Source organism: Neomonachus schauinslandi, chromosome 3 (genome assembly GCF_002201575.2).
Source record: "Neomonachus schauinslandi chromosome 3, ASM220157v2, whole genome shotgun sequence".
Lineage (NCBI taxonomy): Eukaryota > Metazoa > Chordata > Mammalia > Carnivora > Phocidae > Neomonachus > Neomonachus schauinslandi.
Window position 1 is genome coordinate 51,619,473 of NC_058405.1, and position 18,903 is coordinate 51,638,375.

Genomic DNA, 18,903 nt, shown 5'->3' on the forward strand with positions numbered 1-18,903 from the left:
AAGTCAGTATAGTAATTATTTTTAAGAAGAAACAAACATGGGGCAGCAGTGGGGGATTTCTAACATAAGGGGCCTACTTCTTAACCTAGGTTATCTGTGTAACAGGTAAACACTTTGTAATTATATTCAAACTGTATATGTTTTATAGATTCTCCTACATGTACATTTCAGTTTTAAAACAAAAAAGAGAATGAAAAGCCCCATTACAATATAAGCTTCCATTTAGTACTTTGATTTAAAAAAATAAGATACATAAAGTTATTAATTCAACACCTCATATTTATAGTTTTAGTTTCACTGTTCATAGGACTGTTTTCCAAAACACAAAAAATAAGAAATTTTCCTTAACTTAGATTTTTTTTTAATTATACAACTTTGCACAAACACAAGGCCCACTATATGACTGGGCATCCATCACACAGATAATGAACTTTACATGACTTTTTATCTTGTAAAGTCATACTAGTTCCTGCTACCTTGAAGAGGAACAAAATATTCTGGCCAAACAACGGAAACAGTAATTATTTTCAGACCATCCAACTGATGGACTGTTCTTCCCATCCCTACAGGAGTCTGTGACCGCCTATGTTCCATTAGATGGGATATAATATAAGGTACAAATATGTAATCAGTAATGGAGTTAAATGTCCAAAGAAACCTCAAAAATCATAACCAAGCATTACATGGTTCTTAAAAACAAAACAAAAAAACCTCTTTCCCAGACTCAAACAACTGCCAATAATAAAAGTTTATTTCCCAGGAGAAAAGGATTTTCAAAGGCTATAAATGCTACCTTAAATCAGGAAGGGAATGTTTTGCCTAGAAACCCAAGGATAAGGGAATGAAGAGAAGGCCATGAAGTACCAGATGGTACTAAAAAAACTAACACTGGGAGAGTGATGGTTCACTGAGATAAAGAATAGGCTAACTACATTTGGAAAAAAAATAATTAGCTTAATTATTTACTGTGGTCAATATAGTGGTGGGTTTGGGTGTGACAGGAGGAAAAGCAGAATTAGAGAAGCAGAAAAAGGGAGAGCCACAAAGCTTAAAGACACAGAATAGCAAAAAATGGAATAAAAAAAGGAATAACTGGGGTAGGGAGAAGAGGCTGAATAAGTTCCAATATTGATAATAAACTACTCCACAGTCACTTTCTTGACTTACCAGAGGCTGCAGGCTTCAAAATATCCCTGTTGCTTAAAAATTCAAATATTAAACTGCTAAGTAACTGATTGCTCTTCCTAAACCTGTACTCTTTTTCTGAAAGTGTGGCCTACAAGCACTTGCACCACAATCATCTAGGGTAATTATTAAAAATGCTGACTGATAAACCAAACCCTAGGCCCAATGAATCAGAATCTCAGGGTTGGAACCAGGTGATTCTCTGTTACACCAAAGGTTGAAAATTACTGCTTTAAAACATATACTACCAGGTAGGTGTTCATTTTTTCTTTGAATGGTTATGATGTACAGACATCAGACAGACGAAGCTGAGGGCCACATGCCTTTTAAAGGTTTGCCACCCCTAACTTTAGCAGAATCTGCCCAACTGAGTAGCCGAGGTTTTGATGCAGCAAATCGTAACTGTATTCGTATGTGCTCCGTACTTTTGTCAATGGTTCAAAAAGACAGAAAAAATAAAACATCTCTGACCTCAAAGAGCTTACATTCTCATTGGTGAAGACACTCCTCTTAACCTAGGCAAATACTACTCATTCTTCAATACTAGTAATTCCTAAAGAGCCATACTCTTCCCTCTTGTAAATTTCAGTCATGTTTCACCTCTACCTAAATAGTCTAAGCCTGAATGTAACTTCACAGTGGTTTGGTTCCATTCTTATTTAACCCGATGCTACCACGCCCTGTTTTCCCAGTAAGAATGTAAGTTTGTGAGGCACCTGGGTGGCTCAGGGGCTCAGCAGTTAAGCGTCTGCCTTTGGCTCAGGTCATGAATCCAATGTCCTAGGATTGAGACCTAGGTCTGGCTCACCGCTCAGTGGGGAGTCTGCTTCTCCCTTTGCCCCTGGCCCTGCCTGTGTTCTCTCTTGCTCTCTCTCTCTCTCAAATAAATAAAATCTTAAAAAAAAAAAAAAAGAATCTAAGTTTGTGAGGAGAGGGCCCATGTTTTCCAGCCACTTCTGTGCTGTCTGTTCTTTAGGACAACGACAACCACATTGTGGGGGGTCTGATACTGAATTGGCTTAGGGGACTTGGAGACTTAGGAGATTCAACAGTTACATGCAAAGTAATTTTAAAAAAACAAATTTCAGACTTAAAGAAAGCAGATCTAAAGTAAATTTCAACCACCCCAATAAAACACATCAAAAAGTTAACAAAGATTTTGTATGCCCAGAAGATTCTAAAAGTGCCTAGTATACATAGTAAACTCTCAAAGGAGTAGAAGATATGACAAACAAATGGAATGAGATTACTAATTCTGGAAAGTTTCAGTTCAAAATGAGTATAATGTCAGAGTTTAGAGACTTCTAGATTTCGTAAACTCATATGCAAAGTTTTACACACATACACACACACACTTTAAAAGAATAAGACATCTTATTAAAACAGTATTTGCCTTCCTAAAAGAACAGGAGATAGAACTAAGGCAAAAATAAACCTGTCTTTGTATCTACAAGTTCAGAGTAAATTCCCAACTCCTTAAATTTCCATCTCCCCTAGACCCATCTTTAAACAAGCAATGTCATAAACAATGCTTCAACTATGAAAAAGTTATAATAATGAAAACAAGCTGTGGTAGAAATTAAATAAATGCATCATCTTCTGATGAAAAAGAAAACTTGAACACATTTTCAGAATCATTTGGTTGCATCTTGCTACCAAAATTATCACCAACCAACTTAATTAAGGTTTTATTTATTCCTAAGGAAACAGAGCCCATTTCAAACAAAGCATCACTTGTTAGTGTGGACTAGCATGAGCAGCAGCTCCAGCCACTAAGCGCTGCACGACCTTGAGCGAGTCACAAGACCCCTCCAGCCACTGTGTCTTCATCTATAAAAGTGAGGCCACTGAACGATCTTCAGTCTTTTTCAGTGCTCCAGTTCTTTGAATGGGTAATTCTAAGTTTAATTCTGATGACTCAATTTAAACTTATATTCAACCTTATGAAAGGAAAAGAGTGGGAAGAAGACTACTAAATAAGTCTTTCTGGCCGTCCCTTGCTTCCATGCTTTTTTTTCCCTTCCCTTCTCCTTGAAGTCCCACTTCAGTCTTTGTCACATGGGTAAGAGACAGAAATATATGACCCGTACCATTTTATTTAAATTATAACGGCCCCTTAATTTTAAGAAACTAAATTCTTCTACTTCTCTTTAATAAATAAAATCTTAACTATTTGGTTATTTGTGTACCACTAGATTTTTCTCTGATGGGTTACTGGCTTTTAAAAACTTAAAAAAAAAAAGGCAAAAAGGTTTCATTAGATTTTTCACACAGACCAGAGTAGAAGTAAATACAACCACTACTTACTCAAAGGCTGACTAAACCAGCAAGATGATAGCAAATGGCTCAGAGCTGAACTGGTAAAATGTCTGCTATGCCTTTCTTGCAAAACCACAGAATTGAGATCTGTTAATGTAACGATCCTTTCCAAGAGCATAACTAACTGCCTTTATACCTTCCCTTTTATCTGATAGGTCTTCAAGCACTTACAAAGTTAACAACAGCAAATTTCCAAAGAATTAGCTAAATATCATTATAGTCAGTAATACGACTTTTTGGTTTCCAAAAATGTTATTCATAATCACTGAACATTCAAATTTTACTTTCATTCAAATTTTAACTTCATAAATAGCTTTCATAAGTAAAATACTACTGCACCCAGCTTCTCAGAGGACCGAGAACTTCAAGGCACACCAGAATATACACTAGCCAGAACTTCGTAATTTCAATGATGATAAATATTCCAGGAAAAGACTGAGCAATCTTTTCTTTCACACAAAAGGTATTACTTTTTTGCTTCAAACACATTTTAAGAACAGTAATATAGAAGGAAGGCCAGTACTCTTTACTTTTTCTTTATACACAGATTGAAATACTACATGTTTCCTCAGAAGCTAGTCATGCATCTAAGGTTGTTTCTCAGAATACGTTTCCAGTGTGAATTATAAAACTTTATTATTTTTTTTCTAACAGTAAATGAACTGTTCTTTCTTCCTCTTTATTTAATAACCACTTTTACTTATTATCTAAATGACTGTTCATTTTCCTTAAACTTCTATTTAGTTTTCAAGAATTAATGTTTAGTATAATTTCATTAACTTAAGAAAAAAGAAAAGGACAGAACAGTCAATGAGCAACACCTATGACTGAGTTGCCCCCAGACTTCCCTTTAACCAAAATGCCAAAACAGAACCAGTACCTCTGAATTTTTTTCTTAACTCCCGTATCACACATGAATTGTACAGTTTACTTAACTCTAACTTCTGGCTATCCCCATAAATACAATTAGATTTTTTAAAAATGAAAATTTGACCGAACTTTGTTTTGTGGTATGAAAAAGAAAGTCTCCTTTATTCTCAACTCATACAGGGAAAGAAAGAAAAATCATGTAAAACATAAAAAATGCTTTTCCAAGAAGATCTAAAACTTTCCAGATTTTGAAAGCTTTGTTTCCCCCTCGCAGTTAAGTGCAATCAGGCATGTGACTGACTACACACATTTTTTCAGAGAGTTAAAGAACACATTCAGCCATGTTCTTCGACAGGTAAGAGCCACCCTCCGTTTATCAGCTCAGGAAACAGCCAGAAGCAAACACACAAAATCATAAGTTACCTTCAAATATTCCTGTTCTCTTTTTGTCCTTTGGGCTTGAAAATAAAAAGCAGTCCGGCAAGTTTTATGCTGTTAAAATGGCTCCTGTAGATTGGGGAAGTGGTGTCTGTGCTTCAGCCTATGAGTCATACATGAAACTAAGTGTTTCTAAGGGAGGCACGCCCATGTTGCTGTGGACCCAATTATTCTGCTAGGTCAAACATGCAAATCTACAGGTAAAAACAGAGGAGAGGTATAGAAAAAAGAGGGATGTAGAGCCACGGAGCAAGATCTACCCTGATTAAACCATTATTCAGCTCATGTTAATTACCATAATTTAAAATTAACAACAACAAAAAGGAATCAGGATCTACAAGGAAATAAAATTAAAACTGTATGTTGTTTTAAAAAATAAAATCTCAACTTTTAAAAATTATCTTAATATATCAAGTGAAGTAAAACTATGAAAAGATAAACAATGTGGGAGGGAATGGAAGGGAGACAGCAAATTTTCTGGCTTTTAATGTAACAATGGGCTGGTGAGTCTAACCAGGCTACTCATTAACCCTTACAAGAAAGAGGTATATTGCTATGTAATCTGGAAAGCTAGCAAACTACAATATCAGATGCAATTTACAAGTTCACTAAACATAAAATCTACTTTCTAATTTCCTAATTCAAAGTTCAGTGGAAAAGTAAGTATGAATTAATCTGATTTATAAAATTTAAAACAAATCCAGGGTTAGTAAGAAACTAAAATATAGCAAAGTGACTCTAAGTGGAACTGCAAGCTTTATAAAACTCTATTTTAAAGAAATCACCAATGCAATCCTGGTTCATGATTCCACTACTTACAAGCGATAGTCACAGTTTTCTTCACCTTTTAAACAAAATTTTCCACAAATAAAAGCCTACCACGTGCCAGGCACCATGTTGCACCATACATGGTTGGTCCTAAGGCTGCCAATGAAAGACAGCAAAGCTTTGCTCTCCGAGTCCTCATACATCTGACAAGGTGCCCAAGCAGCTGCAATGTTAGTACAACTACTCAGCCTGTCCCCTGGGTGAATATTTATTAATTTATTCTAAGTAAGAGCTTAAATTGGTCAAAATGGCTTGAAAGCATTAAGCACTTTCAACAGTGCTTTACATGATAAAGTGCTACTCACTAGCTAGCCTTCATCTTAATATTTTACAAAAAGTAAATAGGATTTGGCAAGGTTTTCTTCCTTTAGTTAATTACTTGGAAGTAATTACTCCGCCTTACTAGAGGCACAGCTGAGAGGACAAGCTGTCACTGACTCAGACAGAACTTTACAAACTGCTACAAAACATAATGATAGTGAACCGACTTTCTGCCCATTAAGTGCCTATTTATTCCACTCTGCTGAACACTGTTTGATTTACCTTTTTACTAAGATAATCCCCATGGTTTAATAAATTGTTAATAAAAAATTATGTTAAAGAGAAAAACACATCACTTTCTCTACTGTCAAACGTCATGGTTAGCTTACTTTAGAGTTCATTTATTTAGAATGACTATTTGGATCCCAAACAAGAAATAAAGGTCCTTTGAACAGTCACAGGGGATGTTCACTGGAAAACTCCCAAGTTGTTTCCCAGAGCTGAAATTTATTTTAGACCATATCCATGTAAGCCCAATAATTTGATTATCTTTTAGCTAATTAGAAATAGAAGTTATAAGGGTGAAAGAGGGAATAGTGAAGGATGATGTCAGAACAAACAAATGAGAAAGTGGATAATGAGAGAAAACTAAACTAAAAACCTATAAAACTACAAATAAATATAACTTTTTTTTTTTTTAAGATTTTATTTATTTGACAGAGAGAGACACAGCAAGAGAGGGAACACAAGCAGGGGGAGTGGGAGAGGGAGAAGCAGGCTTCCCACTGAGCACGGAGCCCGATGCGGGGCTCGATCCCAGGGACCATGACCTGAGCCAAAGGCAGATGCTTAACAACTGAGCCACCCAGGCGCCCCTAAATATAACTTTAAAAGTCCTGAAACCTGAAGCCATCCTATACGGTCAGTAAGTTCTATGTGCTTCCTAAATGTATCACCAAACAGTAAGTGCCTTGAAGTCAGCATTATTATGATAAAGGTCTTTAAAAGACAAAGGGAATAACAAGTGTGGGAAATCTCTTATGAAGCATGGATACATAAAAAAAGAGAAGCTTCTGCTATTCAGAAAATCCATTTATATAAAGTACCTCATTACTTGATAATGGCAGATATTTGGAAAAGTAATTGAAAAGAAGTACTTTTGACCACCAGTATGTAGAAGTGAAGTAAGAGACATAAAGTGAAAATAATTACCCTTCTTCAACAGCAACAAATATCCTAGCTGTTCCTAGGGAATGATTCCAGAGTTGCTATTACAATATACTGTCCCTTTGCTCAGGGGTGTCCCTGTAAGAATTACCACCTACAGAAACTGGATCCTGGTTATAGTCACAGCCCCAAGAAATCAATCTCCACACACACACAAAAATTGGCAAACAGTTCAGCACAGGTTCTAGAGTCAATATGCTTGGGTGTAAATCCCAGCTATGCTACCTATTAGCTGTGTGTTCCTGGGCTATATTAACAATCCTGTGGCCTAACTTTTTTATCTGTGATTTAGGCTAATAAGTACCCACCTCAGAGGAGTATTATGAGCATTAAAACCAGTGCATGTATTATTATGCTTAATAAAAAAAACTTTAATAACTCAAACATAACAAACTAGTTTTTAAAAAAATGGTCAAACGATCTGAATAGACTCTTCACCAAAAAGAGATACAGATGGCAGATAAACACAGGAAAAAATCTCAACATCCTTACTCAACAGGAAAATCCAAATTAAAGTCACAATACCAGGAGAAAAACTTAAAAACAAACAAACAAACAAACAAAAAACCTGACAATACCAAGTGCTAGAGAGGATACAGCGCGACTATACCTTTCATACAGTGTTGGTGAGAATGCAAATGGTACAGCCTATTTGGAGAACAGTTTAGCAGTTTCTTGTAAAGATACACATATACTTATTAGACAATCCAGCAGTCTCAATCCTAGATATATGCCCAAGGAAATGAAAATATAGGTCTATAAAAAAACTTCTACTTAAATATTTATGGCAGTTTTAGTCAAAATCACCAAATACTGGAAGCCCAAATGTCCATTAACTGGAGAATGGTTAGACACATTGTGGTATATCCATACAATGGAATGCTATTAGCAATATAAAGGTATGAACTTCTGAAATACAGGTACCACATGGATGGATCTAAAAGCATTAGGGAGTGAAATAAGCCAGACTCAAAATATATACTGTATGATTCTACTTATGTGACATTCTGGAAAAGGCAAAACAAAAAGGGCAGAATTCCTACCAGTGGTTGTCAGGGGTTAGGAATGTGGGGAAGGGACTGACTACAAAGGGGAACAAAGAAACTGGGGTGATGGAAGCATTCTGAATAGTGATTGTGATATTGGTTCCATGACCTATATATATTGTCAAAAATCAGAACTATACACTGTGTATAAACAGTATCTCAGTAAACCTGACTAAAAAGAAATCTAGTTCATGCATAATACAGTTATTAATATTCTACTGGGTACAAGTAAGTACTTTATAAACATTAACTGTTATTATGCTTCACAGAAGCAGTCAGTATCAAATGCTTCAGGATGAGAAAGTTTAAGTAAATCTCTAAACTTTTACATAAATAAAATGTGGCATCTTAGGCTTGTGATGCAAATATAATGTACCTGTACATACTGTGAATATGTTTATTTGTAAAATCAGGTATATATCAAGTCAGTATATACCTTAATATAAAGTTTTCATGGCTGCCTGGAGGAATTTTCAGCATTTATATTTTAACTATTAGCTGAGCAAGATTAGGTCAATTGAGGGAATTGAATGCCAACTAAAGTTAAGACCCTGTTCTTTCTTTAAAATAGAACTTGCAAAAGGAATTTACTGTGTAAGTGAGGACTCTCTTCTTCCCTTTTATTGTGACTGCTTCTCTTTGAACTCAAATCTGAAAACTTCTAGTACCTGAAAATAAAGAACAGTCTAATGTTCATATCTAGGAAAGCTGGGCTTAAAAAAAAGGCTTGCTTTGAATCTGTCCCCTTGTTCAGCAGCCAACATGCTATCGTTACTAGAGATGGAAGAAGCAAAGATCAAACCATTAAAATGATAAATGACCAAAATCACTATTCTCTACTACTCAAATATAAAAATAAAATTTAAAAGAATGAGATTCAGTGTTACAAATACTTCAGTTGGAAAGAATTAATTTTATTGATGTCAACAACTCTCAAAGTATCATCCCAGGTTCTGAATAACGTGCATTTCCAAATGTGAGCTTAAATGTCAGACAGATAGTGAATTCTCTATTATTTATCACTAGCTTGGTTAAACCAAGGCCTCCTTCCCTGCTTCTGCAAACAGATTACTAGGACCTATCCATAAGGAACATCCTCCTGGACAAGTGTCTGAGTGTTTTAAGAGGCATACCAAAGTCAAAAGGGGCCATGGCTTTAGCTGGTTTTGCTTACTAATGTATTCCTATCAGTAAGACGGGGCCCAAAACACAGCAGAAACTCAGAAACATGAATACATAACTTTTCTAGAATAGTTCATTGAGGGAAAATTACAGCGTACCAGGATTTTACTATGCACTGAAATATTTTTTAAAGATGTGATTTGGCCCATGATTTGATGTTGCAGAATTCATGTAGCTACCTGTGTTACAAGGTGATACTGTAGGTATTATTTTGGGTGTTATTCTTTCCTATCTTGTCAAAAGTAACCAAGAACTGATTGAACAATTATATCCTTTATTATGCTCCCCAGTAATATGCTGACTGCAATCTCAACTTTCATATAAACATGATATTCTATCTCTTACAATTAAATTACAAATTCAGTATTAAAGACAATGTATCTTTTACTTTAGTGGACTGTAAGGAGGGATGTACCTCTGAATTACCTAAAGGAGCTTCATGCCTACTCTTGAAACAGATTCAATAGTATGGGTAGTGCCAGGCACATGAGAACCACTGCTCTGCTACTATATAACCTAGAATCTAAAATAGTTAGTGGGGCATCTGGATGGTTCAGTCGGTTAAACGGTTTCCTTTGGCTCAGGTCATGATCTCAGGATCCCAAGATCAAGCCCCTTGTCATCAGGCTCCCTACTCAGAGCAGGGAGTCGGCTTCTCTCTCTCCCTCTGCTCCTTCCCACAGCTCATTCTCTCACTCTCTCTCTCTCTCAAATAAATAAAGAAAACAAACAAAAAATAGTGGTCCTCACACAACAGCCACTCAAAAAGACACTTGTTACCTTACTATTCAAAAATCTCTAAATGTTGTGGAGAGGCAATCCTCTATTTTTTATATTGAGTTAGAGTGAAACATAAGGTCCTTCTTTGCTACTGCATCATACTGTAGAAAAATAATATCACAACAACATCCTAACTGTTCCTTTCCCTACCACCGACTGCCTACCTTCCAATTCACCTTGCACTCTGCTATCAGAGAAATCTTCCTTATTAAAAAACAATGTGAACTGATGTGGTTATCACTTGTGGCTAAAAAAGAAACAAACTAACAAACTTTGATTCCCTAGAAACAAAATAAAAACCTGGTACCATGGTTTTCAAACTTCTGTTAAGCAGTTGAATTCTTAGAAAAATCTTCAAGTTTTTTTTACCTCTGCCACAATATGAAAACTCTTCTTTCAGAATTCACAGTGACGTTCATGTTGCATACATTTAAGTCCTTGTTGTTTTAAGAAAGCCTAAAAATACAGATCCAACCCAAATTCATTTCAAAAATAGGGAAAGCAGATCTACAGAGAGAACTGACTTGCCCAATATCAAGTTAATGACTGATCTGAGGTACTCCTAGGTATTCATTATTTAACGAATATTTACTGAGCACCTACTATGTGTCAGGCATCGTTCTAGGCCCTTGCCATATAGCAAGAGACTCACTGTTAATAAATGATCCCTACCCACATGGTGCATATATTCTAAGCAACGGAAAGTGATAAACATTACAAACTAAATATAGAGCATGTTAATTATAAATAAAATATATAAATAAAAGATACACTATGCTGGTAATTAGGACAAAGAAGGAAAAAACAAGACAGCAAAGAGGAGAATATGACATTTTGGACAGACTAGCTACAGAGGATTTACTTTGCCAGGTTGAGTGAAGACCTCTAGCCACGCAGAGCTATCTTAAGAACATTCTAGACAGAGAAAGCCTGTAAGCCAGAGAAAGACTCTAACAGGGAGCTTGCCTGAAATGTTCAAGGAAAGCAACGAGGCCAGTGTGGGTCAAGTAAAGAAAGTAAAGAGAAGAGTAATAGAAGGAAGAATACTAAAAACTGTTGGGAGAGCCTCACTGTTTAGAGATTTAATAGTTGGACAGTTTTCATCATATGAGTCATAAGATTTGACTGCTGTGTTGAAAACACACTGCAACCGGGCAAGGACGGAAGCAAGGAGAAGTTAATGCAATAACCCAGAGAAGACGATAATGACTTAGACAAAGGAGGCAGCCTAAGAGGAAGATGTGATCAAATTATGGCTGTGTTTTTGAGGAATATCCAACAAAATTTCTAAATGGATGGAAAAGAGTCGGTGGGGAAAGAAAGGCTTCAAAACTCCATTTTTGGCAACTGAGAGACTGCAGTTGCCCAAACTGAGAGAGGAAAGACTACAGATGATGATGGTTTGGGGTGTGGAAATATCAGGAGTTCAGGTTTTGTTTTGTTTAAGATTTATTTATTTAGGGGCGCCTGGGTGGCTCAAACGTCTGCTTCTCCTTCTCCCTCTGCCACTACCCCCTGCTTGTGCTCTCTCTGCCAAATAAATAAATAAAATCTTAAAAAAAAAAAAGATTTATTTATTTCAGAGAGAGAGTGCGCACGCAAGTGGGGGGGAAAGAAGAGGGAGAGCAAGAGAGAGAATCTTAAGCAGACTCGACACTGAACGGGGAGCCCGACTTGGGGATCGATCCCACGAGCCTGAGATCATGACCTGAGCTGAAATCCAGAGTGGGATCCTTAACCAACTGAGCCACCCAGAGCCCCAAGAGCTGAGTTTTGAACTCATTAAGTTTGAGATGTTCCAAGTGGAGATGTCAAATTGGATATATTGTCCTGGAGTTGCAGACATAGTCCTAAACCCCAGGGCAGGAGTATGGGCTGGATATATAAACTGAAGTCATTAACATATACATGATATAAATGTGTATCTGATATTAAAGCTACAGCTAGAAAAGTAACAATGACAGATCCCCGGGACCCTCTAATATTTAGAGGTGGGGGAGCTGAGGTAAAGCTAGCAGAGAAGCCTAAGAAGGAGGACTCAAAAATGTCACAGGAAAACAAGGCAAATAAGGTATTACCCTGGAATTTGAGTGAAAGTGTTTCCAAAAGGGACTGAGCAATTGTGCCAAATGCTGAGGACAGATCAAATAAAATGAGGTCTAAGGAGGGGAGGAAAAAAAAAAAAAAAAACCCCAGCAGAATTTAGCAACATGAACGTCACTATGAATTCTGAAAGAAGAGTTTTCATATTGTGGCAGAGGTAAAAAAAAAAAAAAAAAAAAAAAGACAAAACATCTGATTAGAGACTGTTTAACAGAGAATGAAAGGTGAGAAACTAAATAGAAAGTAATTGTGTAGAGTGAATGAGTCAAGAAAAGATCTGAGGGGGGAGGGGAGGGCTTGTTTAAGAAAAGCAGTACCCTTTCTACTGCCAAGAACATTCCACTTTGTACCGCAGTTAATTTTGTACAAGTCCATCTCCACACGGATAAACTGGTAACCTGTCTGAGGGCAGGAACCACACCATGCAGCTGGTACGACCAACCATCACTGTGGACACACTACTGCTGGGGACTCCATTTCCTTTCTTGTCAAATACTGGGAGAGCCCAGAGATCTGGTCATGTCGAAGACCCACTTCAGTTCTGATGTTTTATGATTTTGTAGCCTCTCCAAGTCCTCTGAATAGTGTTTGAGGAACAGAGAACAAATATCACACGAAGGCCACACTTAAGAAAGAAGTCTCCTCATCAAAATTTTAGTTTACTGAAAGTAATACATAAAATTACCAGATAGGCAGAATGAGTGGAAATTTTGTAAGTTTCCCCAAAACCCAATTATACTTATTTCTGTTCACTAATAAGATATTTTTAAAAACACAAGAAAGCCTATACTAATATTCCGGGAACATTTTTATCCTATGACAGGAGGATATTTAAGTAAATGGGCTTTTAGCACAAGTGCAAAAAACTCATCTCAAATACCCCAAAACCTCCAAGCTCTAAAAAAAAAAAAAAAGAAAGAAAGAAATCTTAGTAAAATTTAAGATATGATAGAAGGCAAACCTCTTATTTTAAACTAGCCTAATTTAGACTATGTTTATTTTTATACAATATTATTTATCTATAACACAAATTAAAGATCCTGTTTACAAGGAGATTAAGAAAAAGCTTAGTATTATGGCTTTAATTCTCATAAACAGATGTACTCAATGTTAATTCAGAATTGCTTGTGGACTGATGATTTATTTGGCTTGACTTTCTGCTTTAGAACTGAATCACAGAGCCAGCCACCCCATCCCTCCCACCACCCACCACTCCAGCAACCCTCACTTTGTTTCCTGAGATTAAGAATTCCTCGTATCAGTGAGGTCGTATGATACATGTCTTTCTCTGACTTACTTCGCTCAGCATAATACCCTCCAGTTGGGGAGGGGGGTGGGGGGATGAGTTAGCCTGATGATGGGTTTTATTTATTTATTTATTTTTTTATTTATTCATGAAAGTCAGAGAGAGAGAGAGAGAGAGAGGCAGAGGCAGAGGGAGAGAAGCAGGCGCCCCGCCCAGCAGGGAGCCCGATGCGGGACTCGATCCCAGGACCCCGGGATCATGACCTGAGCCGAAGGCAGACGCTTAACCATCTGAGCCACCCAGGCGCCCCTGATGATGGGTTTTAAAGAGAGCACGTTCTGCATGGAGCACTGGGTGTTATACGCAAACAATGAATCATGGAACACTACATCAAAAACTAATGATGTAATGTATGGTGATTAACATAACATAAAAAAAAAAAAACTGAATCACAGAATGCTTAGCCCCAAAGATTATAAACCAGCAACATGAAAAAAATTATAGTTCTATTATATTTGCTCTTTAATAAAAACTAAATATAAACAAAAAGAAGGGGAACTTTATAATATGTTAAAGAAACAAGAACTTCAATTGTTCTTAATTATACTGCTGGTCAAAACAGAAATGAAAAAACTCACATTAGCAACTTGCCATGTAGTCCAAAAGCATGGGCTTTAGAGTAGGTGACCTAGGTTTGGGTCCCAAGTCCACTATTAATTAGTTGTATGACCTAGGGCTACTTTAACTCCATGCCTATGTTTTTACTTCTGTAAAGGGGAAAACGATAATCCCTGTTTCACAAAAAATTCACTTAAATTGCTTATTACAGTGCCAGGAGGACATATGATATTTCTTAAATACTTATCAAAAAGGGGGGGGGAGGGGAAGAGATAAACATTCTAGTAGTACATTCATACTCAGCAATAAAATGGAATGAACTATTGATAAACACAACTTAGAGGACTCTCAAAAGCATTATGATGAGTCTAAGAAGCTAATGTCAAAGGTTACATACTCTATGATTCCATTACATGACATTCTCTAAGACACCAATCTACAACGATGAAGAACTTATCAGTGGTTATAGGGGCACGGATTAGGGGGTAGGGTGTGACCTATAACAGGAGAACATGGCGGAGTTTTGAGGGGTGATGGAATTGTTCTATTTCCTGATTATAGTGGTGGCTACACAAATTTATACACGTGTTAGAACTCATAGAACTGTATGGTGAAAAAAAAGGGCAATTTTATAGTTTTAAAAGTGAAAATGAGGGGCACCTGGGTAGCTCAGCTGATTAAGCATCTGACTCTTGGTTTTGGCTCAGGTCATGATCTCAGGTTTCTGGGATTGAGCCCATCAGACTCCCTGCTCAGCGGGGAGTCTGCTTCCCCTTTCTCTCCCTCTGCCCCTCCCCCTGATCATTCTTTCTATCTTTAAAAAAATTTTTTAAATAAAAAATAAAAATGAAAATAAAACAATTTTTTTAAACACCAAAAGCCCAAAAGTCATTACTTCAGTCCATAATCATCAGAAAAGAGAAGACAAAATCAAATTGAAGGACATTCTACAAAATACCTGACCAGTACTCTAAAATGTCAGTCAAAAAAGAAAAGAAACCATCAGAGATTTGAGATTCTCTTTCCCTCTACCCCTCCCCATCGCACTTGCATGCACACTCTCTCTAAAATAAATAAAGAAATAAATAGAATTTTTAAGAAAAAGAAAAAGTAATGTTTGCAATAATTTCATAAAGCAAAAATATGTTCTTTCTCTTCCAAAAACCAACCAACGCCATCCTGCATATTTTGAATACCTTAGTGTAAGTTTAATGATCTAGTTTAGGTTGTACCTACACTAAGATCATATATGTTATCTGAAAGGGATAAAACAGATTCTACCATAAATGATATGACTTGTTAGCTGTGCTTACTTCCAGTATATATGTTTATAACTTTAAAAATTCTGTCAACATCTGACTTCCCAATTCAAGAATGCGTTTTTTTTAAGAATGTCTCATGAATTCTACCTCTTAATATTCCTGTTTAAAAAAACTTTCAATAGCCTTGTAGTACCCACAGAATAAATTCCAATACAAGATTTTTTTTTAAGTGGCTGAGTGTGGAGCTTCACGTGGGGCTTGAGCTCACAACTCTGAGATCAAGACCTGAGCTGAGATCAAGACTCGGACACTTAACCGACTGAGCTACCCAGGTGCCCCCTAATACAAGATACTTTTGCATCTTGATTTTGGTCTACCCTATAGTAGCCTCACTTGTGGCCTTCCCACCTCCCAACATACACCCCACAATCCAGCTTTGCTGAACTTATTCAGAGCATGTTGTGCTTTCTAACTCCACATTTGCAGGCCTTCCCTACCCAGTGAATTTCCTGCAAAGCCCTTCTCTCCATCACTACAAGGAAGAAATGGTCACTTTCTCCTTTGTACCTCCCTCTGTATGTTGTAAATTATCTAACAGATGCATGAATCGCATTGCTTATGCACTCACCTATTATACACTTATGCATTGTTAAAATGTGCAAAGCACTCTGATAGGTTTTGAGGACCTAAAGGTGAATTGATTTCTTTCATAACTCCTCCTGCCCACTCTGCTGGAATATCTGGTGAAGAACACAGAGTTTGGGTTCTTTTTTTTTTTAATCATTTGTTTATAGGTCTCACTGGTCATTTAGTTTAGCCTGATAGCATTCCTGACCGACAACAGTTCTGTAATAAATATTTGCTGAATGAAAACATTTGGAAGTTGAACTAAATATTGGCTCAATGATAAATCTGTTTTCTTCTTTTCCACACAAGCCAAACCATTCTCAGATCATTTCTGTATAGGTCTAAATTACACAAAAAGCAAGGCCTCTTCTTCACTTTCCTGAACAGTCCGGATCTATGAATAGGTTGGCCAAGGCTTGGTCTGGCAGCCCTGTCTGGTGATCAAGGCTGGAGCAGTAAGCTTTACATTTGTTGAGAGAGAACAGTTTCTGGGTTAGTCCCCGTGCTTATACCTGAACATCTCATTATGTTAATAGACAATGAGTAAAGGGAGAGAGACAGACACAGAGAGCAAAGGAGTGAACAAAAAAGAAAAACTCTCTAAGAGAGTAGGACTGATTATCCAATCATGGTTCTTTTCCTCAACTTTTGGTCTTCTGTCCCTTTCAGGCCTTTACTTACACAGCCTTCGGTCAATAAACTTCCCTAATTAGAAACAAACTGGTAAATGTTTCAGTAAAAAGGAATATTCAAATAAGATATTTAGCCTAGAGGCTTTCATGTTTCGTAATACTGAACAGATGGAACAATTAATGACTTCTTTAAACTCACAGTTTACTATCATCATAAAGGATGCTCTGCCGCTCTTCTTCCCTACTTCAAACCATACCACTGGTACAAATGAAACTTTTAAAACTTAAAAGTATTTTAAACTTATAGTCATTTCAAGAAATACTTCTTAGACATACATAACGCTCTCAGTATTTCATTCAATGTTCTCAAATTTCTCTTTTTTTTCTCTCTCTCTCTTTTTTAGGTAGGTTCCACACCCAGCTTGGAGCCCAACGTGGGGCCTGAACTCACAACCTCGAGATCAAGACCCTGAGATCAAGATCTGAGCTGAGACCAAGAGTCAGACACTTAACCAACTGAGCCACCTCAGTACCCCCCAATGTTCTCCAATTTCTATCTCCAGGTGTTGCTCCTGAACTCGACTCTTCTGTCCAACTTGACACCTCCATTCAAATGTCATAGTCTTCTCAAATTTAACAGATCCAAACCTGAACTCCTGGTCTTTTCTCCAAAACCTACTCTACCCAGTTTTCTCCAGTTGTCCTGGTGGAGAGTGAATACTCCTAGCTGCTCACACCAAAACCTTGGCTACCGATTCGTCTTTCTGTCCTAAAGTCATATCCAATATGTCAAAAAATCCTGTAGGCTCAATCTTCAAAACATATATAGAATCCGAGAATCAATCCACTTCATTGTTACTATCGTGCGGCCAGCTGTTGTCCGCTCTTATCTGCATCCCTGTAGTAGTCTAAGGAGCCCTCCTGCTTCTCTTCTTCTTTCCCTACAATCTAGTCTCAAAGCAGTAGCCAGCAGTAATCTATTTAAAAACACAAGTCAGATTCTATCACTCTCCTACTTTAAAACTCCTCTTTAAAACGCCTTAGCTCCTCTTTTCACACAAAAAAGTAAGTCTTCATAACAGCTTACAAGGACAAGATCCTACCCTGGCCCGAACCTCTATGACTGTATCTCCTACTACTTCTTGCTCGCTCCCTCTCTTCTAGTCCCACTGACCTCTCCTTGCTATCCCAGGAACATATCAAGCATTCTTCCCCTCTAGGTCTGTGCACAGTCTCTTCTGCCAGGGAGGCTTTTCTGTTAGATATCCAGGTAGCTAACTCCTTTACTTCCTGTGGTAAACCACTGTAGTAATAGGTACTAAGTTGTTCAGACTTCTCAGTTTGAAATATGACTCTGCCTCTTCTCCCATCAAGAAGCACAGTCTACTTCTCCATCACTTAAATATGGGCTAGGCCAAGTGATATGCTCTGGCCAGTGGAATAATAACAAAACACGAGCACAGGTCTAAAAAGTATAAGAACACAGGGGCTTACCTTCTTGCTGCTGGGATCCCTCCTGCCACCAGTAAGGTATGAGAACTACACAGAGAGGCCCCCAGCCATGTGAGTGAAGCCACCTGAGATTATGTATCTCGCCCCAGCTGAGTCAGCTCTGATCTGAAGAATCACCCAAACATAAGAAAGAATAAAACAGAGGATACACACAGGTGCTCAAAAATTATGACTTGCTCCTTTAAAGCCAGGATTAAAAACCATTCTCACTGTAGAATCCTATGCCATTTCAATAACATCCCAAACTTTAAAAATCTCATAAATATTTTGAACTTTCGAATTTAGTTTGAACCACCTTAAGAGACATTTCCCAAATTTAAGGATACTAAAATAAACATGTATAATCTGCTTTACAGATTAAGAATTCAGACAATTACAAATTAGAGAAATAAGTCCCCAGGACTTCCCAACCTCTCCTGCCTTGACTCTTGTTACTGTTTCCCCACTATCCTTTCTCCCCATTCTTCAAGACTCTGCTAAAGTTCAGCTGAAAGAAACAATATGTAAGTGATGAAACCTTAAAAAACAAAATAGTGAAAAACAATATGCCTGTGGGCAATAAATTATCTCAAGTATCTAAATGTAAGAATAGAGAGATTAAATAGAATAGGGTATTTTTTAAAAAGACATCTAATACTCTTGGGGTGCCTGGCTGGCTCAGTCAGTTAAGCATCTGACTCTTCCTCTCAGCTAAGGTCTTGATCTCAGGTTTGTGAGTTCAAGCCCAGAATGGAGCCCAATTAAAAAAAAAAAAAGACATCTGATAC

At 37.2% G+C, this 18,903-nt stretch overlaps 1 protein-coding gene across 5 annotated transcripts in view; it reads right to left on the minus strand.

The window, feature by feature from the left end:
• ELF1 (E74 like ETS transcription factor 1) overlaps positions 1-18,903 on the minus strand; it is a 103,387-nt gene that overhangs the window by 70,274 nt on the left and 14,210 nt on the right. For 3 of the 5 annotated variants that reach the window (XM_021697918.2, XM_021697920.2, XM_021697916.2), the window contains exon 1: positions 4,798-4,869. The exons of 1 other annotated variant lie outside the window; for it this stretch is intronic. The gene's annotated coding sequence lies outside the window, so the exon portion shown is untranslated. Of the gene's footprint in view, positions 1-4,797; positions 4,870-18,903 lie in introns of those variants that run through there. One more of the 5 variants, XM_021697919.2, reaches the window with a different exon arrangement.